General features: G+C 42.3%; 1 protein-coding gene and 1 long non-coding RNA gene across 2 annotated transcripts in view; one reads left to right on the forward strand and one right to left on the reverse strand.

Moving 5' to 3' along the window:
- The window catches only part of phf2 (PHD finger protein 2), a 170,324-nt gene that overhangs the window by 48,995 nt on the left and 95,365 nt on the right, over positions 1 to 25,964 (forward strand).
- Positions 661 to 25,809, reverse strand: LOC117507486. Its single transcript, XR_004559724.1, has 3 exons — positions 25,363 to 25,809; positions 17,501 to 17,511; positions 661 to 671 (listed from the first exon to the last, which is right to left on the reverse strand). It is a non-coding gene; the product is annotated as an uncharacterized LOC117507486 (long non-coding RNA).

Genomic DNA, 25,964 nt, shown 5'->3' on the forward strand with positions numbered 1-25,964 from the left:
CAAAGATGGGGTGAGGATCACCACTTTGTGAACAACGGCGTAAAAAAATAGTCCGACATTTTAAGAACAATGTTTCTCAACGTTCAATTGCAAGGAATTTAGGGATTCCATCATCTACAGTCCATAATATAATCAGAAGATTCACAGAATCTGGAAAACTTTCTACACGTAAGCAGCAAGGCCGAAAACCAACTCTGCATGCCTGTGATATTTCGTCCTTTGGGTGGCACTGCATTAAAAACCGACATCATTGTGTAAAGGATCTTACCGCGTGGGCTCAGGAACACTTCAGACACCCATTGTCAGTTAACAGTTTGTCGCTACATCTACAAGTGCAAGTTAAAACTCTACCATGCAAAGCGAAAGCCATACATCAACAACATCCAGAAACACCGCCGCCATTTCTGGGCCTGAGCTCATTTGAAATGGACAGGTGCAAAGTGGAAAAGTGTGCTGTGGTCTGATGAGTTCAAATTTCAAATTGTTTTTGGACGTCGTGTCCTCTGGACGCAAGAGGCAAAAGACCATACAGATTGTTACCAGCGCAATGTTCAAATGCCAGCATCTGTGATGGCATGGGGTGTGTTAGCGCCCATGGGATGGGCAACTTACACATCTGTGATTGCACCATCAATGCTGAAAGGTACATCCAGGTTTTAGAGCAACACATGCTGCCATCCAAGCAACATCTTTTTCAGGGACGTCCCTGTTTATTTCAGCAAGACAATGCCAAGCCACATTCTGCACGTCTTACAACAGCGTGGCTTCGCAGTAAAAGAGTGCGGGTACTAGACTGGCCTGCCTGCAGTCCAGACCTGTCGCCCATTGAAAATGTGTGGCGCATTATGAAGGGCAAAATACGACAATGGAGACCCCGGACTGTTGAACAACTGAAGTCGTACATCAAGCATGAATGGGAAAGAATTCCACCTACAAAGCTTCAACAATTATTGTCCTCAGTTCTCAAACACATACTGAGTGTTGTTAGAAGGAAAGGTGATGTAACACAATGGTATACATACCACTGTCCCAGTTTTTTGAAACATGTTGCAGGCATCCATTTCAAAATGAGCAAATATTTGCAGAAAAACAATAAAGGTTATCTGTTTGAAAATTGAATATCTTGTCTTTGTGGTGTATTCAATTGAATATAGGTTGAAGAGGATTTGCAAATCAATGTATTCTGTTTTTATTTACATTTTACACAATGTCCCAACTTTATTGGAATTGGGGTTGTAACTTAAAAACGGGACCGATGCCAAGTAAGCATGTTTATGGCCTTTTCAATGTTAAAGTTAGCATTAAGCTGTTCGCATCTCAGCACGTTTGTGTGTATTTGTTTTCTGTATAATAATTAATGGCTCAGCATTTGTTGTCATAAAAGAGTCAAATATACTACAAATTGTAATATTTTTTTAATTTATTCTTGTTTATATATTAGTAATAATAATAATAGCAACAACAACAATAACAGTAATAGTAACTAATAATGCTGCAATCCAACTTTAGAGAAAGAGACAAAAAGAACCTGATTAAAAACACAACAGAAAATATAAAACCGACTAACAATGAACATAAATGCACTTAGACGTTATGTTGAATTCACAGCTGAGTTCCACAGAATTGATGCTCTGTTTGTCTGCTTGGGGGGAGGACACAGGTAGGGCTGTGCCTTGTCCAAACAAGGACCGTCACATTGGATTATTGACGCTACATTGCAGATTTATAGGTCCGCCGACCGTCAACCTCCTCTGATGTGATGTCATTCAATCCGGGGCATGTCCACTTCTTGGGCTGCCCTGAGAGGTGTTCCACGGAGTGATGTCCATGCTGCAGCAATGTGGGCTTCCTCCTGTACTTTCGCCTGCTTCTACAGAGTTAATGTGGCAGTTCCTTACCCTGTCACGACAGCTGTATTATCGGCCTCATCAAACTTCAACTGAGGTTTGGTAAGTGCAGATTTCTTGTGACCTTCTTGGTATGAGGTCATCCAGGTGCTAAGTACTGCCCTCTGGTGGTCAGGAGGCATGAAATAATACAAGAGTTACGTATGTAGCAATGGTTCTGTGAATCCCAGATGACCGCCAGGGTTGGTTATCCCTCGGAGTCTTGTTGATAGATTCCAAATGAACCGACTGCTGGGTGACACGGTCTATATTGTTGGTTGACATCATCCAGGTCACGCCCACTAATGTGACTTTGTTGGTATAAGAACTCGACCTCTGCACATGCTCACATGAGATAATCCAGGTGCTAACCCTAACCCTCTGGTGCTCACCCAGAATTCATAGAACCGTAGTTACATACGTAACTCTTGTTCTACAGTATGGTGTTTCATGAGAGAAGATGCATTTCTCTATTATGTGCCAAATAACAGATGAGTCATAATGTGGCTCCCAACTTTACGTCTACTTAGTGTTAGGAGCTAGCTTGTTACGCCCACTGAAATGAATGATTCATCAGCTCAGTAATTACATCCCATCATACTTTGGAGGGGAGTGTCTGCTTGGAAATTGTGGTGTGTCTCCTGGTTTGTGAAGACACAAAATCTTTGTTCATGATAACTAATGATATGAGAGACTAATGCTATAAGTTATAGTGGTGGGCTTGAGACCAGAGGATCCTCAGTTCAAATCCCTGTCAGACTGGAAAATTATCCAAGGCCCTTGGGCAAGTCTTTAATTCCCAAGTTGTTCCTGGTGTGCAGTTGAGCATCTTACGTTGGTGTAAGGGGGAATGTGATTTATCATTGTAAAGCACTTTGAGTGTCTGTTCCAGATTGAAAAGTGCTATAGAAATGCAGTTTATTACACAAAGCTTAAATCTGTTTATAACTTTAATGTAACCCAAACATGAATCAAACTCAACCCTGAACACAGCTAAAACCTTCTCAGAACCATAACCTTAACTTTAACCATAACTTAACTGTTACCTCAACATAACTATAACCCTAATCTGAAAGGTCCGTTTCAGCAAAATCTGAGAATTTGTTGGAAACACCTTTGCCAAGCCGAAACCCCACGTCAGCAAAACCAATCATCTGGCAATCCTTCTGAAACCTACACAAATCAAACAGCTAAAAGCTGACCTGGTCATAATCAGAACCACCAACACCTGGTCTGACAATGCACTGGCAAATCTGGAGAGCTGTTTAGAGCTAACAGATACCTGTATGTCAGTATTCAAAGAAGCCACAGCCAGTATACAGTTAGCAATTACATCAGCTGGTGCATGTCTATGTACGTATGTCCCCTCCAGAACTGTCCGTGTTTTCCCAAATCAAAAACCATGGTTTAACTCAGATGTCCGCAAGGAAATCAGGAATAGGCATGTGGCTTACAAGTCAGGAGACAGTGAAAAATATAACTGGGCCTGTTACGAGCTGCGTAAAACTGTCAGAACAGCTAAAAGGGCATACTCCCAAAAGCTTGAAGGCTTCTACCTAGATAACAACACACGCAGTATGTGGCAGGGAATCCAATCAGTGTTCTATGCATTTTGACCCATCTACTGGATGGCAGTGTAAATAGTGCACATTTATTTATAAAAACCAACACACACGTTACAGTAACTTGTGTGTTGGTTTTTACAAATAAATAAACCAACCAACCAGTGATGAGCAGAGGCTCATTTTCCCATAATGCCTTTTGGCATCTGCGTGTGTTAATGTTCAAACCTTCAGAGTTAGCGCATTATTTTAAAATGAAAAGATGTGTTATATTTTCACTTTGTAAAAATGACAGAGTTGACATTAATTTAGATAAACTATCTGGATTAATTTGGTTTATAAATCAAAACCATAAGTCAAACCTGCTTTGCTTTTCATGACTTCTGCCACACGTCTGCGGCACTGTATGTTGAATGTAAACAACTCTTCCTTACAGTAGTAGGCAGGGAGCACATAGACAGAAGCTCTGACTCGTGGGGTTTGTGATTGTGCTTAAACTCAAAACTGGCTTGTCAGTAGCTGATAGTGTATCAGAGTCAATACTGAAAGTTAGCGGTTAGCTGTAGCTTCTGCAAAGTTTTTTAGTGGTTTATCGGTTTAGCGTAAATTTTTTAGTTAGTGGATTAGCGGTTATCAAAGCTAACTTTTTGGTTAGCTGTGCCCACCACTGGCACCAGATATCCTCTTTGTACTATTTTTATACTGTGATACCTCATACCTTTTATACCTTAATCTACTCTACTTTTTCTATATCTATCTATCTATCTAATACAGATACAGTATGAAGAAGTATTGCGGAGGGACACTGTTAAATTCAGGTTCATCATTTCTTGATAGTTGCTAAAAGTGCTAACGCCATTAGCCTTAACATTAAATAAGCCAAAAAAAAAAAATCACTTGACACAAATATTAGATGATCACCTCCAGAATTCAGTGGAGTCTTCCTATCTATCTGTCCAGAATCCGGATCCTGATCACCTCCAAAATTCAATGGAATTTTCCATGGCCTAATATCTATCTGTGGTGAAAAATTGGTCAAAGTCTTTGCAGTAGTTTTGATGTAATCCTTGATTGAATATAGGTTGAAGAGAATTTGCAAATCATTGTATTCTGTTTTTATTTACATTTTACACAATGTCCCAACTTCATTGGAATTGGGGTTGTAAATAAACGCCAATGATTTTATTACATCCTTGGCGGATGTACTTGTTCAAATACTCATGTACCCAAGTGTAGGAGCATGCGTCATATCTCTTGATGTTGTCACTGTCAGAGTAATTTTATCGTACACTGGGGTAAAGATCTGTTACAGTATGTAGTAGATGATAATATGGCAAGAGATGGCAGTCACTGGTAATTATTCTGTCAAGCCACAAAACACACCAGCTGAATAATTAACATGTGCTGCAGAGGAAACTACAACAGGCTTGTACATAATTAGCTTAGGTTTAACAAGATGTAATGACACCTTAAGCAGTAACACCACAGGTATGCAGTACTAATTTCAGAACTTGTTAATGCACTGTTACATAACAGACCTGAAAGTCCCAGAGTCATATCACACGTGCAGTGACTCCATGAACTAATACATGGCAGCTGAGGTACCGTCTACTGTGAACACATTGGAACAGCAAAGCCATTTCATTTGTTTTTGTTACATAGACCCAAGCTTGAACAGGAGTTAGTTTTTAGAAAAAAGACACCCCCCCACCAGTGTATTGGTCACTAGATTGGATTTCCTCTCATGCTACTTGTGTCCTTGGACAAGACACTTCATCTGCATTGTCTCAGTTCACTCAGCTGTAAATGGGTACCGGCCTTGGCTGGGGAAGTGACCTGTGTCAGACTGGTGTCCTATCAAATGGGAATTGTAAGCTATTATCTGCTTCACGCTACAGAATCTAGAGATAAGCACCAGCAACCAAGTCACAAAAAAGTCCAGTTTTCATATCGAATACAAACATCACAGCTGCTGTTTGGGAAAATTCCTTCATATTTGCTATGTTTGTTTATTTCAACTGGAATGATTCATCAGTGTTGTCACTTACATCACTTTTGTACACTCGGCGCATTTTGTGGAATGCACCGGTGCATCACAGTTAAAGCTGGGAATAACAGTGCCTTCAGTGGTCCATTGTTTTCTGGCAACCATTAGAAGGAATGGCTCATCTTTGTTTCTTGTCTTTTTTCAGTCTCCCAGACAATGTTGTGGTAATATCTAAACACACGCACAGCAGTTTGCTGGGTGCATTTGCCCACAATCCTTTCTGCGGGGTTGTGCGGAGATGTGGCCATGTTTTTTTTTTCTGTTGAATGTAACTGAAATGAAACAATCAGGAAATATTTAAATTCTTTGATTTGCTACTTTGTTCCCATAAACCCCAAATCTCGACCATTGCTACACTCTCCTGCTTGAGTCGGGGGGGGGGGGGGGGGGGGGGGGGGGACATTGAATGATGTAGGTTTGTGTGTTTTCTGTGATAAAGTTCTTTTAGCTTCTGCCTGTATGCTTGGGGTCGCCACAACAGACCTGACATGGACCTGCATGCTGATTTGGCACCAGTTTTACACCAGATGCCCTTTCTCACACAGCTCTACATGGAGAATAGGCACAGTTGATCTTGAACAAGGAACTTTTTGTTTTGGAAGCAAGCAAGTGCACTGACCACGTGGCCACCATGCCACCCCATGATGCATTTTGTATATCATACTAAAAGGTAGGCGAGATATTTCATTCATATTCATATTCATGCATGTAGTGTTTAGAAATGCACATTAGGGTTAGATTAACAATAATAACAATTATAAAATGACTTAATGCATTTTTTTTCTGCTGAGATGATCCAACATCTTGTTGTGACATCATCACAGTCTCCCATCCATGGAATATGTAGGGTAGGGTATGAAAAATGTCAATGGACCCCAGAGGGTTAAGAATTCTGGAGGTAGGAACTTGAGTTTACAGTGAATTTGTCATGAGAATAGGCTGTACAGATGAATTATACGCTTCTCCCAGACACAAATAGCTTAACTCAATCCAAAGTGGAGTCAACTTAACCTATTGTACTGTGTGAATTCAAAGGCTTACTTAGGAGAATATATCAGCACAACTAAAGTTGAGAAAACTTAAAAACCTTTTGCAGCTGGTTCTGATGATTTTTAAGTTAACTTTATTTTTTACAGTGTATATGACCTCCACCACGTGACGCGGACACAACAGGTGACCAATAGACCTTTCAAGTACAACAACACTAATTACACTGGTCTACAGCCAAAATGCTTCTGAAATAAATATAGTCAAAGCTTACTAATTTTGGGCCACTGAGAATGAAAATATTGTTTGGCTCTAGTTTTTAAGATATGTTACTTCTATGTTACTAAAAGTTAATATATAACTCTTGCTGTTTAGTGTTGCAAAAAGAACAGGTGAAATATTACACTGGTCAACACAGTTTTTCTTGCATGGTGTTTTTCAACGGATTTTGGGTAATTTGGGGATCCTGATTCTGAATCTGGTGTTAGTTTTTGCTAATCCCATCATGTTTTTGAGATATAAAAACAAAAGCTGCAGTCTCGCACACCTCTTCACCACTATAAACGATATTATTATATGGCTGCGACGCTACGTGCGCTGTAATTGGCTGATTACCAGTCAGATATTTTCCCATATCCGGACCGGTTACCATGACTGTCGAGCGTTATTCCTTATTTTACTGCGCCCCACGCTCGAAGGGATTTCACCCGCAATTCCTTAATCATGCAGCAGATGTTTACTCAGATGACGCTGTAACATTTCCCACTTCTTGTTTATTGGGTTTTGCTTTAATGCCACCAGGTAAAAAACCTTAAAACACACATACATACACAACTGTAAATATAATATACCATAAACCATTTCCAAATAACTTAAATTAATTTAGCGACACGTACCTTATCATTTAATCAATTTCATTTCCTAAAATACATATAAAAGCCGCCAACACCAAATTATTGTCCTCATTATCACTACTGATTGATACAGCCACGCGATTGAACAAATTGCTCCTTACACAATAAATAATCAGCAGCTTATATTATCAAACTATAAAGTAACAATCAAAAATCGTAATTTAAAACATAAGCCCGCAGCCAAGCGGCTTACAGCTTCAATGCACGTGAATTTAAGTGAATATTCACGCCCACACCACATACACAAAAATCCCCTTTCGTACAAGCAACAAATATTTACGAATCGTCCCATCCAAACTACACACGAACGACGCCCCATGTTGCCTACAGCGCCTTCACAAGCGCAAGTAGCGATGTGGGGCAGAAGTAAAGACGCCCAACAGTGTGATCATATTAATACACAAAAATCTTACCGGCTGCCTTTCACAGATTATTTGCGGGTACACGCGCAGTTGTTTAAAGTCAATCGGAACGAGCATAACTTAAAACTCGCCCCACAACCACTACTTGTCGCTACAGTAACATCCGGCATGAATAAAGTCCGCCCCTATAAAGGGCCTGGGTACGCGCGCTAACCGGCCGACAGTTCCGCCCTAATCAGCACAAATGACAAACAGCTGATCAGCGCGACACCTCCCACTCGAGCTTCATGCGCACACGCACCCAAGTTACATTGTCCGCATTGAAGGTCGCCCACATCAAAATTATAACCCCTGTTCCTCAATAGGTAGCAGAACAACTAGCCGCCTCACATCCCTGTGAAGTACAACCCCACTACCCCTCGCCCTCAGATCTTCCCCTAATTGTCCGGGCTGTAAGGCAAGAGGACACTGGCCAGAAGTGACGAGCACGTCCACATCTCTCACGACACCTCTGCGATCCGGGTTGACAGCAACAATCCTTCCCAGACGAAACTGACCACGCAGAGCATTCTGGTCACAAAGCCAGACAACATCTCCGACAGCAACATTCCTCTCGAGCGTATGCCACTTACTTCTAATAAAGAGATTTGGACCAGCCAATTGACACCAGAACCTCCAAAAGCTTTTAACTTGGGTTTGAATCTCTTGAAGGCGTTTGAACGGATAACCTTCGAAATCAAAGGTCTTGAAGTCTCCATCCTGAGACGCCCGACCCAGCAGGAGGTGGTTCGGTGTCACATACTGGATCCGATCTTCTTGACTCTGGATTCTTGCATCAATTGGACGCTCATTCACCAGGTTAGCCGCCATCTGAAGAGCTGTGAGGAATTCGTTGAAGGTGAGATTGACTGTTTTATTGAGATTTTGAAGAGCCCGCTTCACAACCCGCACTGCAGCTTCCGCAGCTCCATTTCGATGGGGAGAGTCAGCAGGTAATACTTTCCAGGCCCAGCTCGTGCCATTACTTGCAGCATACTCCTCCAAGCCAGCAGTATCTTGAGCCAGAAGGAATGCATAGAGATCTTTTAAGACTGGTTTAGCCCCAATGAAGTTGGTCCCAGGGTCTGACCAGACCTTCTGGGGATGACCTCTCAAAGCGACAAACCTTTGATAGGCCATAAGAAAGCTTTCTGTTGACATGCTGCTGACAAGTTCAACGTGAAGTGCTCTACTTGCAAGGCAACTAAAGACGACTCCCCAGACTTTAGTTGTTACCCTTTTTTTGACATCATCCTTCACCAGATACGGTCCAAACATATCCACTGTGATGAACTGAAAGGGGGCAGCAGGCCTTGTCCGTTCAAAGGGTAGGTCACCCATCACTTGCTTACATACTTTTGCTCTTGCTTTTCGACAGACAATACATTGGTTAATGACCTTTTGGGCCACTCGTCTACCATGAACAACCCAAGCCTTGCTCCTCATCCTTAATAGCGTTCCAGCAGCCCCTTCATGCCCTTCTTGATGACTTTGTCGGGCCAAGAGAACACCAAGCCAAGACTCAGCCGGTAATAATGGAACACCGATCTTGTCTTCCTTGAAGTGTTGAATTCTACCACCACAAATCAATAACCCGCTTGCTTCATCCTTGCACACAACAAGTCTGTCCATGGTGGTATTAGAGAAATTCTTACCCTCCTGGGCTGCCAGACAGAGATCTCGGAAAGCATCATCACGCTCCTGGGGCGTACAAACTCCAGCCAGCTGGACTGCCTCCCACTTTAATCCTCTGGCCCTTCCTTGAAGGAAGATTTTTGCTGCCCTCCATACCAACGCAACAGTTTTCAGCAGCTTCCTCAGATTGCCGAACCTTTTAACATCCAGCAGTTCTTTCAACATTGTTCCTGCCACAGGCCTGTGTAGGTCTAATTCAGGCTTGTTCGAGATCCTGTCAAACTTTTTGGCTCGAACCCGGGTCAGTAAAGCACCAAAAGTCTTCTTTTGGATTTTAATAACATTGTCTCTTGCAGCTGCAGCAACATCCTTTGCAGACTTCAAGGGCCACTCCCATTCTGGGAGATGAAGAAATCCCGGCCCAGCCTGCCACTGGGACCCTTGATCCAAATCTTTGGGTCCAGCTCCTCTAGTGACAATATCTGCGATGTTCAAAGACCCCGGGACCCACCACCAGTCTTGGGAATTGGTGTTACTTTGAATTTCTCCAATTCGGTTGACAAAAAAAGTTTGATAGCCATAACTCTCTCGCTGAATTGCCCCAAGGACCGTCTGGCTGTCCACCAGATGGTACCACTTCCCCACATTAATCTTACAACTCTTCAGGAAGTATTTCTTCAAACGAGAAGCATAGACAGCCCCACAGACCTCTGCTTTGACCGCATCTCCCTTATGCTCCAACGGTGTCAGCTTGGCCTTTGATTCAACCAACCGAACAAACACCTTTCCTTGGCATCTCCATCTCAAATACAACACTGCGCCATAAGAGTACTCACTGCCGTCAGAGAAGGTAATGCCCCAAGGCTTAGCTTTTGGGTCAGAAGGAGTCAGTGCCCTCTGGAATCTCAACTTGCCAAGCTCGATATAATCCTCCAGCAGGCAGATAACATCTTCTCGAAGCGAGTCAGACAGAGGAGTGTCCCACGTGCTCTCAACTTGGCTGCCCTTTTCCTTCACTTCTTGAAAGGCTCTCCTTACAAGGATAGCTCCCCTCTGCTTAACAGGAGTCACAAATCCAAGAGGATCATATAACCCAGACACTTGACTAAGGAGCTCCCTTCGAGTGAGCGGATTCGGAGCCTGCAGCTTCACTTCCTCCTTTGACAGGTCAGCACCCAGCCTCATCTTTCTCCGCTTCCTTGAGAAGTTTACAGCAACCATTAAGTGGAACTCATCCACACCTGGGGTATAACCCATTCCCAACGCCTTGTTATCCTCCTCAGTAAGCTGATTTGGAAGAACAAAGACAGCGGGGGTAACTCGCTTTCGCTTCTCCAGGTCTTCCCTCCCACTCTGAACGGAGTACACCCAAGGCTTGAGCTGAAACCCACCCGCTTCAAGGATTTGCCCAACATTAACTGTCAACTGCTTGAGTCGTTCTAAGTCGTTATGGGAGGTAAGTATATCATCGACATAAGAATTTTCCTCCAATATACGGCGCTCTTCCTTAAGGTGGACAAACTCCGGCAAGCTTGCAGTCTCTCGCATTGCTACCTGTGCAATACAACCAGCAGGTTTATCGCCAATGTTGACTCTTGTAATAGCGTATTCCTCAATATCCTCAGCCTCAGAATCTCTCCAGAGAAACCGATGGAGGTGCACCTCTCTGTCCTCCAACCAAACCGAGTTATACATCTTTTTAATATCACCCAATGCAGCATACACGCCTTGCCGAAACCGAAGTAGGACAGCACGAATGTTATTCAGCACGTCGGGGCCTTTAATAAGGAGGTCATTAAGACTCTGGCCCCTAAATTTCTGACTACTGTTCCAAACAAGACGAACAGGGGTGGTGACTGAATGGGGGTTTGGAGCAATAAGGTGGTTTACGTACCATACGGGCCCAGCCCAACTTTTTACCATCTCCTCTGAGAGCTTGATGGCAGCTTTCCGCTCAAACATATCATGGACTTGCGCCTTGTAGGCCACTTTCCACTCAGGCTCCTTGCCCAATTGCCGCTCTGTCCTCAAGAACATAGCCTCCACAGCCCTTCTGTTGTTCGGTAACGTTAGAGGGTCCTCCGTCCAAGGGTACCTTGCATGCCAATGAGGCTTGTCACTATGGTGGTCCCCAGCTACATAGGTCAGGCCACTCCTCACCTGCTCAAGCTCTCGTTCCTCCAACAGGGTCATCTCCTTTCCACCGGGCTGACACCTGCCACAACGGCACCCGCCACATCGGGGCTCACAGGCAGCACCAATGCTATCCCACTTCCACCAGCTTATAAAATCTCGACTGGTGCTTAAGGTAGTAGCGAGAGTGTCCTGAGGTAGCCTCTTTTCTCACTTGTGGATGAACTCTGTATACTTTTCCGCAGCACTCCGCATAGAGCGGGCAAAGTGAGTACGTGAGGCATGGGCTGTGATGTTAACTTCCTCCATGAGGTCGGGATGAGAGCCTGCAACAGTTTTACCCAAAGGGCCATCCCATAGAACGAGGTCTCCTACTGAACGCACCTTTTGTGGAACAAGTCGGCCCTCCTTATGGCTGATGAGTAACTGAATTTGTGTCGGACGAACAAGTTCCCTCAAGGGGACATCTGAAAAGATGTTTTGCAACCTTTTGGCAGAGACATGATGGTGAATCTCTGCAATGCTTTCAAGACCATAGCAAACAAGTTGGTGAGATCTCGAGGTGCCCTTTGAAGTATTAACTCTAATTTTCAGCAGGTATCTCTTTGTTTCCACCATAGTCTGCATGCCACCAACTCCGTGCACTACAAGAATGACATCTTCCCTCCTCAGCTTCAATTCACTTGCAGCTTTATGAGTAATATAGTTGGTGTCTGATGCAAGGTCTATCAAAGTCCCAATTTTCTGCCCGGCATTAGCAGTGACCTCCAAAATCATCATAATAACCGGGAACTCTTCAGGACTGTCGTCATATATCAACTGATCACCAAGTACGGAATTAAATGTCCTTGCAGTGGTGTTACAGAAGACACTACGACATTGCTTGGCCAATTCTGGGGGAATCTGCGTTAGGAACTCCTCTTGCTCTTCGGTGCACCTTCTCCCACTATGATCCACTGAATTCAGTTTTGGTCTAGCTTTCGGCATGCCTTTCTGAGAACCCAGAGCATTAGGACATAGAAGGTAATGATGCTCCTTCACCCCCCTGCCCTTACAGCTTTCGTCTTTACAACAGAATGACGATTTACATTCCCCCTCCTCGTGGACCTCAAGACAGTTAATACATGCCCCAAGCTTCTGAACTGCTTCCTTCTTTTGAGCAAGGCTGAGAGATTTAAACCTTCTGCACCGATACAGACGTCGCTTGTGACCATTTTCCCCACAGACAATGCAGCCTCCTTGGGGGTTTCCTGTCCTTGTTGCCTTTGTCCTGGCGAGCTTTGGTTGAACTCTTTGCTCCCTTCTTAGGAATTCCTCATCTTTCAACTGTTCCAATTCCTCATAAATTTGCTCTTGACCTTTTAGAAATGCAAATAGCATCTCAAAGCGGTCCCTTTGTGGCTCTTCACACCTCTTCTCCGCAACAAACAAAAGCCACTCCTTTTTTAACAAATCCGGCAACTTACTTTCCAGCGACTTTGTCATTAGTGGATTCCTTAAAGCCCCTATGTCACCCAGCTCACTTAGGTCACTCAAGGCTTTCTCAATCACCCTTATAAGGTCCACAATTCTCCGAGGCTGATGACCCTTCACCGGGGGCAGAGCCTGCAGCTCCTCCACTATTTCCAGTGCTATAGCTGTTTTATTTCCAAAACAATTCTCTAAAACTCGAAATATATCTTCTGCAGTAGCACATGTAGATAGCCGCAGGTCTCTTGCCACCTTTTCCTCCAAACTGTCAAGCAACTGGAACTTCTTGACCTCTTTCGAACCAGTAGGTTCCCCTTGCCTCTGGAGTGCTTCCCAGTCTTTGCGCCAACTATAAAAGCTCCTCTTGTTGCCATCAAATCGGGGAAGGGCAGCAGGTCTCAGCTTAATTGCAGGTGCCTGTGAACAGGGATCAAAGACTCTTTGCACTTCGTTTTCCACCCTTGCCTGAATCAGGAGAACCTTCTCTGAAAACAGCTTAGCTGCACAAATCTCGACTTCCTTAATTCTCTGCTGAAGATCCTCCCTCACCGCAGAAGGGGCCCACCGGCTCCACTTGTGATGCGCCTCCTTTGCCGCTTTGACACGAGTCTCCAGTTGACTTAGCATATACTCATATGCTTCCATCCTCATGTCTGCAGCATGGGCCGAGGATCTCTCATACTCAGCTTCAGCCAACTCTAGTGCAGTAGATAACTCAGGGTGCCCAAAATTGCTCCAAATCATATGTCGAATCCTACTTTGCTCCTCCTCCAATCGCTGTTCGCACACACTTGCAGTACCCTTGATGTCTTCACACTGTTCCCGCTTCAAAGCAGATCCACCATCTTTATCCCAGGTTTCTGACAGAGCCGCCTCTAGGTCATCATTTGCATCAATCACTTTGTCTGCTTCTACTGCAATCTTGGTAAAAGCATCCTGCAGCTCATCCACGGACATGCTCTTACATGATCTTGCAATTGAGTTAGCTAGTCTAGAAAACTGCCTCTTAGCGGTGCTCCTGTTAGTCTTTAGCTGTTGCAAACCTTTTGATTCCGCCATTATTTTAGCTGGAGCTTAAACTTTGTTTCTTATCTTGCTGATGACTGGCTCCGGTTTTTTACTGTCGAGCATTATTCCTTATTTTACTGCGCCCCACGCTCGAAGGGATTTCACCCGCAATTCCTTAATCATGCAGCAGATGTTTACTCAGATGACGCTGTAACATTTCCCACTTCTTGTTTATTGGGTTTTGCTTTAATGCCACCAGGTAAAAAACCTTAAAACACACATACATACACAACTGTAAATATAATATACCATAAACCATTTCCAAATAACTTAAATTAATTTAGCGACACGTACCTTATCATTTAATCAATTTCATTTCCTAAAATACATATAAAAGCCGCCAACACCAAATTATTGTCCTCATTATCACTACTGATTGATACAGCCACGCGATTGAACAAATTGCTCCTTACACAATAAATAATCAGCAGCTTATATTATCAAACTATAAAGTAACAATCAAAAATCGTAATTTAAAACATAAGCCCGCAGCCAAGCGGCTTACAGCTTCAATGCACGTGAATTTAAGTGAATATTCACGCCCACACCACATACACAAAAAATCCCCTTTCGTACAAGCAACAAATATTTACGAATCGTCCCATCCAAACTACACACGAACGACGCCCCATGTTGCCTACAGCGCCTTCACAAGCGCAAGTAGCGACGTGGGGCAGAAGTAAAGACGCCCAACAGTGTGATCATATTAATACACAAAAATCTTACCGGCTGCCTTTCACAGATTATTTGCGGGTACACGCGCAGTTGTTTAAAGTCAATCGGAACGAGCATAACTTAAAACTCGCCCCACAACCACTACTTGTCGCTACAGTAACATCCGGCATGAATAAAGTCCGCCCCTATAAAGGGCCTGGGTACGCGCGCTAACCGGCCGACAGTTCCGCCCTAATCAGCACAAATGACAAACAGCTGATCAGCGCGACAATGACAGTCGGTCGGCAATGCGTATTTTCGTTACAAACCAGGAAGATAAAAACACAGTTAGAAAAACCACATCGGCCATGAACGTACTCAATAAATATCTGAATATTATCAAAAAAACACACACATTGAAAGCTTACCAGCTAACGACCGGACCATCTGTTAGCAAGTTCTTCATGGAGGTGAAGAAAGTGAAATGAGCTCAACACTGTCAGCAGCATATTCGGGTGATACTGTAAGTTTGCGTGTTTATATGTATAACAGCCATATAATAAACAAATTATTAACCTCGTTTGCTCGGTCTGTACGGTGATAGCAGACCACTAAGTAAAGCTCTCCAGGCCCCCCCCAATTACGACCCTCATAACCTCCTGCCACTTTAAGTATTTTCATTATTTGCATTCTCACATGCCTCACAATTTCATTTAGGTCCGTCACACTTTATTTTCAGTAAATATGCTGGGAGCATAAGCATGGCATACATTTTCTGCCAACTAGTTGGCTCTCACTGCGGTATTGTATCACTTCCTGTTCCGGAGCACAGCGGTGTTTTTCTGTATCTGTTAACTGTTTAATCTGCGCAGTTAGATTGATCTAGTTATCTAGATTACGATTTGTTTCTCAGTATAATCTTTACGTGCCTTAACTAAAGCACTCCTTCTGCTGAATCACCTCTAAATTATTTACACATGATTCACTTTGCGTGTTTTTAGGAATCCGCTAGCTTAGCGTAGCTACTAGCTCTTAGCCGATTTAGCATGGCGGCTTCTCCTGTCTCTCCCGCACTTTTCTGTTCTGGGTGTGAAATGTTTAGTTATTCCTCGGTCTCCTTTAGCAGTAATGGTACTTGTAATAAGTGTAGCTTATTCATAGCTTTGGAGGCCAGGCTGGGCGAATTGGAGACTCGGCTCCGCACCGTGGAAAATTCTACAGCTAGCCAGGCCCCTGTAGTCGGTGCGGACCAAGGTAGCTTAGCCGCCGTTAGTTTCCCTCTGGCAGATCCCGAGCAGCCGGGAAAGCAGGCCGACTGGGTGACTGTGAGGAGGAAGCGTAGCCCTAAACAGAAGCCCCGTGTACACCGCCAACCTGTTCACATCTCTAACCATTTTTCCCCACTCGACGACACACCCGCTGAGGATGAAACTCTGGTTATTGGCGACTCTGTTTTGAGAAATGTGAAGTTAGCGACACCAGCAACCATAGTCAATTGTCTTCCGGGGGCCAGAGCAGGCGACATTGAAGGAAATTTGAAACTGCTGGCTAAGGCTAAGCGTAAATTTGGTAAGATTGTAATTCACGTCGGCAGTAATGACACCCGGTTACGCCAATCGGAGGTCACTAAAATTAACATTAAATCGGTGTGTAACTTTGCAAAAACAATGTCGGACTCTGTAGTTTTCTCTGGGCCCCTCCCCAATCAGACCGGGAGTGACATGTTTAGCCGCATGTTCTCCTTGAATTGCTGGCTGTCTGAGTGGTGTCCAAAAAATGGCAAAGCTTCTGGGGAAAACCTGGTCTTGTTAGGAGAGACGGCATCCATCCCACTTTGGATGGAGCAGCTCTCATTTCTAGAAATCTGGCCAATTTTCTTAAATCCTCCAAACCGTGACTATCCAGGGTTGGGACCAGGAAGCAGAGTTGTAGTCTTACACACCTCTCTGCAGCTTCTCTCCCCCTGCCATCCCCTCATTACCCCATCCCCGTAGAGACGGTGCCTGCTCCCAGATTACCAATAACCAGCAAAAATCTATTTAAGCATAAAAATTCAAAAAGAAAAAATAATATAGCACCTTCAACTGCACCCACAGACTAAAACAGTTAAATGTGGTCTATTAAACATTAGGTCTCTCTCTTCTAAGTCCCTGTTGGTAAATGATATAATAATTGATCAACATATTGATTTATTCTGCCTTACAGAAACCTGGTTACAGCAGGATGAATATGTTAGTTTAAATGAGTCAACACCCCCGAGTCACACTAACTGTCAGAATGCTCGTAGCACGGGCCGAGGCGGAGGATTAGCAGCAATCTTCCATTCCAGCTTATTAATTAATCAAAAACCCAGACAGAGCTTTAATTCATTTGAAAGCTTGACTCTTAGAATTGTCCATCCAAATTGGAAGTCCCAAAAACCAGTTTTATTTGTTATTATCTATCGTCCACCTGGTCGTTACTGTGAGTTTCTCTGTGAATTTTCAGACCTTTTGTCTGACTTGGTGCTTAGCTCAGATAAGATAATTATAGTGGGCGATTTTAACATCCACACAGATGCTGAGAATGACAGCCTCAACACTGCATTTAATCTATTATTAGACTCTATGGCTTTGCTCAAAAGTAAATGAGTCCACCCACCACTTAATCATATCTTAGATCTTGTTCTGACTTATGGTATGGAAATAGAAGACTTAACAGTATTCCCTGAAAACTCCCTTCTGTCTGATCATTTCTTAATAACATTTACATTTACTCTGATGGACTACCCAGCAGTGGGGAATAAGTTTCATTACACTAGAAGTCTTTCAGAAAGCGCTGTAACTAGGTTTAAGGATATGATTCCTTCTTATGTTCTCTAATGCCATATACCAACACAGTGTAGAGTAGCTACCTAAACTCTGTAAGTGAGATAGAGTATCTCGTCAATAGTTTACATCCTCATTGAAGACAACTTTGGATGCTGTAGCTACTCTAAAAAGAGAGCTTTAAATCAGAAGTGCCTGACTCTGTGGTATAACTCACAAACTCGTAGCTTAAAGCAGATAACCCGTAAGTTGGAGAGGAAATGGCATCTCACTAATTTAGAAGATCTTCACTTAGCCTGGAAAAAGAGTCTGTTGCTCTATAAAAAAGCCCTCCGTAAAGCTAGGACATCTTTCTACTCATCACTAATTGAAGAAAATAAGAACAACCCCAGGTTTCTTTTCAGCACTGTAGCCAGGCTGACAAAGAGTCAGAGCTCTATTGAGCTGAGTATTCCATTAACTTTAACTAGTAATGACTTCATGACTTTCTTTGCTAACAAAATTTTAACTATTAGAGAAAAAATTACTCATAACCATCCCAAAGACGTATCGTTATCTTTGGCTGCTTTCAGTGATGCCGGTATTTGGTTAGACTCTTTCTCTCCGATTGTTCTGTCTGAGTTATCTTCATTAGTTACTTCATCCAAACCATCAACATGTTTATTAGACCCCATTCCTACCAGGCTGCTCAAGGAAGCCCTACCATTATTTAATGCTTCAATCTTAAATATGATCAATCTATCTTTGTTAGTTGGCTATGTACCACAGGCTTTTAAGGTGGCAGTAATTAAACCATTACTTAAAAAGCATCACTTGACCCAGCTATCTTAGCTAATTATAGGCCAATCTCCAACCTTCCTTTTCTCTCAAAAATTCTTGAAAGGGTAGTTGTAAAACAGCTAACTGATCATCTGCAGAGGAATGGTCTATTTGAAGAGTTTCAGTCAGGTTTTAGAATTCATCATAGTACAGAAACAGCATTAGTGAAGGTTACAAATGATCTTCTTATGGCCTCGGACAGTGGACTCATCTCTGTGCTTGTTCTGTTAGACCTCAGTGCTGCTTTTGATACTGTTGACCATAAAATTTTATTACAGAGATTAGAGCATGCCATAGGTATTAAAGGCACTGCGCTGCGGTGGTTTGAATCATATTTGTCTAATAGATTACAATTTGTTCATGTAAATGGGGAATCTTCTTCACAGACTAAAGTTAATTATGGAGTTCCACAAGGTTCTGTGCTAGGACCAATTTTATTCACTTTATACATGCTTCCCTTAGGCAGTATTATTAGATGGTATTGCTTAAATTTTCATTGTTACGCAGATGATACCCAGCTTTATCTATCCATGAAGCCAGAGGACACACACCAATTAGCTAAACTGCAGGATTGTCTTACAGACATAAAGACATGGATGACCTCTAATTTCCTGCTTTTAAACTCAGATAAAACTGAAGTTATTGTACTTGGCCCCACAAATCTTACAAACATGGTGTCTAACCGGATCCTTACTCTGGATGGCATTACCCTGACCTCTAGTAATACTGTGAGAAATCTTGGAGTCATTTTTGATCAGGATATGTCATTCAAAGCGCATATTAAACAAATATGTAGGACTGCTTTTTTGCATTTACGCAATATCTCTAAAATCAGAAAGGTCTTGTCTCAGAGTGATGCTGAAAAACTAATTCATGCATTTATTTCCTCTAGGCTGGACTATTGTAATTCATTATTATCAGGTTGTCCTAAACGTTCCCTAAAAAGCCTTCAGTTAATTCAAAATGCTGCAGCTAGAGTACTGACGGGGACTAGAAGGATTGAGCATATCTCACCCATATTGGCCTCTCTTCATTGGCTTCCTGTTAATTCTAGAATAGAATTTAAAATTCTTCTTCTTACTTATAAGGTTTTGAATAATCAGGTCCCATCTTATCTTAGGGACCTCGTAGTACCATATCACCCCAATAGAGCGCTTCGCTCTCAGACTGCAGGCTTACTTGTAGTTCCTAGGGTTTGTAAGAGTAGAATGGGAGGCAGAGCCTTCAGCTTTCAGGCTCCTCTCCTCTGGAACCAGCTCCCAATTCAGATCAGGGAGACAGACACCCTCTCTAGTTTTAAGATTAGGCTTAAAACTTTCCTTTTTGCTAAAGCTTATAGTTAGGGCTGGATCAGGTGACCCTGAACCATCCCTTAGTTATGCTGCTATAGATGTAGACTGCCTGGGGGTTCCCATGATGCACTGTTTCTTTCTCTTTTTGCTCTGTATGCACCACTCTGCATTTAATCATTAGTGATCGATCTCTGCTCCCCTCCACAGCATGTCTTTTTCCTGGTTCTCTCCCTCAGCCCCAACCAGTCCCAGCAGAAGACTGCCCCTCCCTGAGCCTGGTTCGCTGGAGGTTTCTTCCTGTTAAAAGGGAGTTTTTCCTTCCCACTGTAGCCAAGTGCTTGCTCACAGGGGGTCGTTTTGACCGTTGGGGTTTTACATAATTATTGTATGGCCTTGCCTTACAATATAAAGCGCCTTGGGGCAACTGTTTGTTGTGATTTGGCGCTATATAAAAAATTGATTGATTGATTGATTGATAGTGCTCTCTTAATCACCTCTGTTTTAAGCATTTCCTTTGTTTGCATCTTAAGCCCCTTTCACACCGGCCCTGCTTCGAGTTGCGTCGTCCGGCGTGTTGACTAGGGATGAGTATTGATAAGATTTTATCAATATCGATACCATTATCGGTTCTGCTTAGCAATTCAGTTCCTTATCGATTCCCTTATCGATACCTCTTGTGAATTTTCTGTGTACTAAAAGTAGGCATTTGGCACAAGCTTTATGCCGGATGCCCTTCCTGACACAACTCCAGTGTAACCTGGAGAAACACACAGCTGCTGGTATTCCAAAGAGGTCTCCCATCCAAGTACTAACCAGGCTCCACACTGCTTAGCTTCTGAGATCTGACAGGATCAGGCTGACACAGAGCAGATCGGCTGCGCCACCTAGCAGTCAAAATGTGTCACCAATTTCAAAATGGCTCTTTTCAACCAGCTGTGTCGTGCCATGACATGTCAATCATCCGGGTGGCACCTGGGGTGTCCAGTCAGATTTCAGGGAAGTCAAGTGCAACCCAGCTCCACCCATGCCAGGAAGTGTTCAACATTTGACATTTCCTGTTTCACTGTGGACTCAAAATTTGGCACTTCCTGTTTCAGTGTGAACTTGCCACTGAGTTCCCACGAGATTCCACAAGATCTCGTCTGCCAATCCAGGAAGTGTCGATCCAGGAAGTGTTTGACATTTGACATTTCCTCTTTCACTGTGGACTCAAAATGTGGCACTTCCTGTTTGGGACTCCCTGTACCAGGAGTGAGCTTCGTACCGCTGCGCATCGCTTCCCTCGTATAAACAATCAGAAACATGAAAAGACCTATGTTTATGATTCATCATGAAAACTCTGTCAACACAATATAATTTTATAGACATAAAATGTGAAAATTTAAACATCTTGGAAACAGTAGTCAATCAACCATTTTTTATTGTGATGTTTGAACTCAGCATGCCAAAATCCACACTAAATAGCACACAGAGCTGGAGCCTATCCTAGCAATACCAGTCTATCACAGAACACTAATTATTTTATTTCTGGGAAATTGTAGTAAATAGTATCCTTCCTAATTAGGCATATACTTCAAAAATCTTAACTTGTGTGATGAACAGTATCATTATTATTTATCAACTTCATCTTAAAATACGCCACTGTGTTTCTGTTTTTATTTTATATCTCAGGAAGAGACAAAGCTGTCTGTGAGATTTTTTTTTACCCATAAATTCCCCCTGTAGAGGCCTTTTACATATTTAGAATAAAAAGGCTACTGGCGTCCTGTCCAGGGTGTACTCTGCCTCATGCCCTGTGACTGCTGGGATAGGCTCCAGCTCCCTGCGACCCAATCTTGGATAAGCGGTCAAAGATGAGTGTGTGTATGTGTGTGTAAATTGACTAATCAGAAAATAATTGATAGATTAATTGATTACAATAATAATTAGTGGCAGCCCAAATGTTAATACTTCACCCTGCTGAGATGTGCATCTTAATATTTCCATTTTGAAAGTCTGTCTTTTCCCATTAATGTCCAAACAACATTAAATCTTAAATTTTAAAATGGATATTTACTGTAGCAGCTCTGACTGGCTCTTCAAAGTACCTGGTTGGGGAAGTGATGCTCTAAAACAAAGAGATATGGGCTTGTGACCAGAGGGTTGCAGGTTTAGTCGCCCCATCAAACAGGACAATCTCTAAGGCACCCTTGAACAAGGTCCTTATTTCATTCCCAAGTGTGCAGTTGTTACATTTAGCTGTTGTAGTGAACCCAAAATTACAGACTGCGGTCAGACAGGAGGTGTGTCAAAACACAGTGCAAACACAGTGCAAACAGTCCAAAAGGTATGTAAGGCAAATAAGACAAATGACAGGTGTGACTAAGGGGAGCCGGAACAAAAGACATTGAATGAATATGACAAAAACTAAGCAGACAACCGAAGGTAAGTAAAAATAAAGCATACCACAAAAATAACAAAACACAACCCAAGACAGTGGAAATACCAAAATCAAAATATAAATCCAAATACATGATATAAAACCAATGTGGAACTCAAAAGTGTACAAAGTGCAACATTGGGAAAACTAACATGAAGTACTAACACATAAAAAGAGGCAATCAACAATCAAACTATAACCAGAACTTAACAATAACCAAAAACTAAATCAAGGAACAAAAGCAGAAAATAAACGTGGAACTCAAAAGTGAAAAGGGAGCAAACCAGGGAAACCAAACATGAAAAACGAAAGAAACAAATGAGGAAGACAATGACAATAAGACACAGAGACACGGACAGGGGACTGATCAAAAAGACGATGGAGAGACAGACATAGACAAAGAACGAACCACGAGGAGGACACCCACAGATGACACACACTCACAAGGAGGTGGCAGAGGATAAGGAGAGACCACAGACACAGACAGAAGACAACACGGGTGTTGTCTTCTGTCTGTGTCTGTGGCCACAGAAAGAGACAGGGGAGCGAATGCCAAAACACTAACATAAAGCAACGACATGGACGAAGGGCACACATACAACAGCAGTTGAGCAGTGTGCGTGATCGTGCACTGATATTGGCGTGTGAGTGTGAATGAAAGGCAATATGTTAGGGCACTTTGAGGTCTGCATCAGATGGAAAAGTCCATTTACAGAGTGGTGGATATGAATCAAATCGCAATCAGCTTGTTGTCTCCTTAAAGCATCAAGATGATTGTACTGACTGAGCATTGATCAAACAAGCTGCAAGATACACTCGCCAGCCACTTCATTAGGTGTGTGTGTTCAGCTGCTCATGAAGCAAATATCTACTTTGTCAATCACGCCGCACAGACTGAAGGAATTTATTCATGTAGACATGGTGACGAGGATCTGCTGAAGTTCAAAGCAAAACACCAGGATGGAGAAGTTATTTTGAGCATGGCACGGTTGTTGTTGCAGACAGGCAATAAAAACTCCTGATCTGCTGGGAGTTTTCACGCAGAATGTTTCCTGAACTTTCTTGATTGCTACAAAGCACTAAGTCTATTTTGAAGGTAGAGGGGGGGGTCCAACCCAGAGTTAACACAGTATTCCCATTGAAGTGGCCAGTGAGTGTATTTTGAAGGTCATCAGTATTTTTTAACTGAATCAGATCAAATGCCCATATTGCACTTTGTCAGCTCACTCAATACTGATTTTTGAATTAACTGTACCATTTTTCCTCAAGGCCTGATAAATGAAGCCTAAACTTGTATTTGTTGGATGGCCACTTGAAGCTGACTCCCATAGACCTCCATGCTAAGATTTCTAAATTTGGAGCAGAAATAACCATGTGTACTGCCTGGTATAGAAAATAATTTTGGTCTCTATAGCTAGTCTCTGTGTTCATTACAAATGTATGGATGGTGATTTTTTTTAATAACTCACCAATTTAATTTATTTTAAGCCATTAAGTTATGAATAATTAACGGTGTGGTCAGTCTGAGCGCCAGCAAAAACAATTCCTTCTCCAGTAACCTGCTAGCAGAGGCTTCTAACCTTAAAGCCTGTCCTTTCTGAATACTTAATTATAAATATCTCTGATTATATGGCTTACTGTGTGGTTAATTGTACTAATGGACCATCTAAGAAGCCTATGCCCAGGTATTTTCATTGAGTAAAATGTTATTGTATGTTAGCACTGTTAGCAGATACTGTTAGCAGGCCACTGATGGTGCAACTGTTACTGAACAACAGTGCCGGTTCTAATTTTTAATACGTCCCAGTGTCCAAAAATATATGTTAATCAAACACCCAAACCCAACTTGCCCTGTCACTCTGAGCTTGTGTTTGTTTGTTTGCTTTTTTGGGGTGGGGGGGGTGGGGGTGGTCTTAAGGCTTTGTTCCACTTACCAAGGCCACACTGGTGTTGGCCACACTCCACCTCTTTGTCCATTTATGGGTTGGCTGGGAGTAAGGCAGAGTTAAGCACTGCCAAGATGGTGACATTTGGAGCCATCTCATTTGAGCTTGAAAGTTGCTCTTCAGAAAACCTTTGAATGACAACATGGAGGTTTTGTCCAGTACCTATAGAGTCTGTGGTTTTCTCTCATTAAGTTGACTTTTGGCATTTTTTTTAATTTAATTTAGTCTTTATTTAATCAGGTTAGTCCCATTGAGATCAAGATCTCTTTTGCAAGGGAGACCTGAGCAATTATAAAGTTTCCAGTTTAACTAACCTGCATGGCTTTAAATCTGGGAGGAAACTGGAACAAACCCATGCAAACATGGGGAGGACATGCAAACTCCACTCAGAAAGGCCCCAGGTGGGAATTGATCTCATGACCTTCTTGCTGTGAAGCAAACACAGTGCTAACCACTAATCCACCGTGCTGCCATGAATGAACAGAGTGTTGAATGGTTCCTTTATTTTATCCCGCAGGTCAAAAAAACAGTGTAAATAAATGTGGTACCAGATGATGAAGATGACACAAGTCTTTTTGTTCCTGTAAAAGATAAGTTCTTGGAGCTTCATTCTGTCATTGTTATGAATCCATTTTTAATCTGTGTGTTTGTTTTTTACTCAGACCTCCAAAACGCAGTCCTTAGCATTTGATATTTTAAGTTCCATTTATCTGACACTACTTGTTGTTTGTCACACATCATATTTATTCCAGAATCTAAACTTGCTACTAATAATAGTTAACTAAGAAGTTATTTTTTCATGGAGAATATTGAGAGGAAGGGATTTATGACATCATTGTGGTTATTTTTGATGTCATGCCCCAAGTAGGAGTGATTTTTAGTGGTGCTTTTCAAATTCTCTATTAGAAAGATCACCTAGTCTGCTTTAGTTTAGCCTCCAGCTAAAGTTATTTTCTGATGAATCAGGAGATCAAACCATCAGTATTAGAGTTGTTTGTGCATACAAACAATTGTAATGGTGAAATTCATACTGGATCAGACTGAATGACAAATGTTGGCCTGACTCTGGTCAAGACCAGTTTAAAGGCATTATAGAAATACAGAATGTCAGACAGTGCTGAGTGTTGGTCTATTGGCTTTAAAGTTCTTTGTGGCCTGAAATCTGTTCATGCCGCTAACATTTTCATCCACTTCTGATCTTATGTAGAGCATAGAATCAGAATCAGAATAGCCTTTATTTTACTACGTATCTACAAGAATACAAGGAATCTGACTCCGGTTTGAGCTGGCACTCTCTCTGTACGGCCATGTATAATATACACTTTTTTAAAACCTTTATTTAACCAGGAAAGTCCTGTTGAGATTAAAAAACCTTTTTTTCAAGGGAGTCCTGACCAAGAGGCAGCAGAAGTTACATCAATTACATCAATTTACATAATTGCAAATATAAAATTATAAAAAAAAAACATTTACATTGTGATGAAGTGGTCTCAAATGCTCTCAATTTGGACTTAAAGGCATTCTGTGAAATAAATTCTGTTAATTTCCAGCCCTTTCGCAACATGTTCCAAGTAGAAGGAGCAGAATAAACAAACTCCCTTTTTCCAAGTTCGGTGCAGGCAAATGGGGCCGTCAACAAGAAATGATCATTTGAACGCAATGAATAAGATTCAATACTCCTCTGTGTGATTAAATTGCAAATGTAGGAGGGTAGCGGTCCGAGCATGGCCTTGTAAATAAAAATATACCAATGTCCCAGTCTTCTGGTGGACAAAGAAGGCCATCCCACTCGACAGTACAGTTCACAATGATGAGTCCAGATTCTGCAGTTGGTAATGAACCTCAGAGAAGCATGATAGTCAATCTTATGAAGACATTGAACTGAAGCCTTCATATACAACAGGTCTCCATAATCTAAAACTGA

The sequence above is a fragment of the Thalassophryne amazonica genome, chromosome 3 (genome assembly GCF_902500255.1).
Source record: "Thalassophryne amazonica chromosome 3, fThaAma1.1, whole genome shotgun sequence".
In the NCBI taxonomy this organism is placed as follows: Eukaryota; Metazoa; Chordata; class Actinopteri; order Batrachoidiformes; family Batrachoididae; genus Thalassophryne; species Thalassophryne amazonica.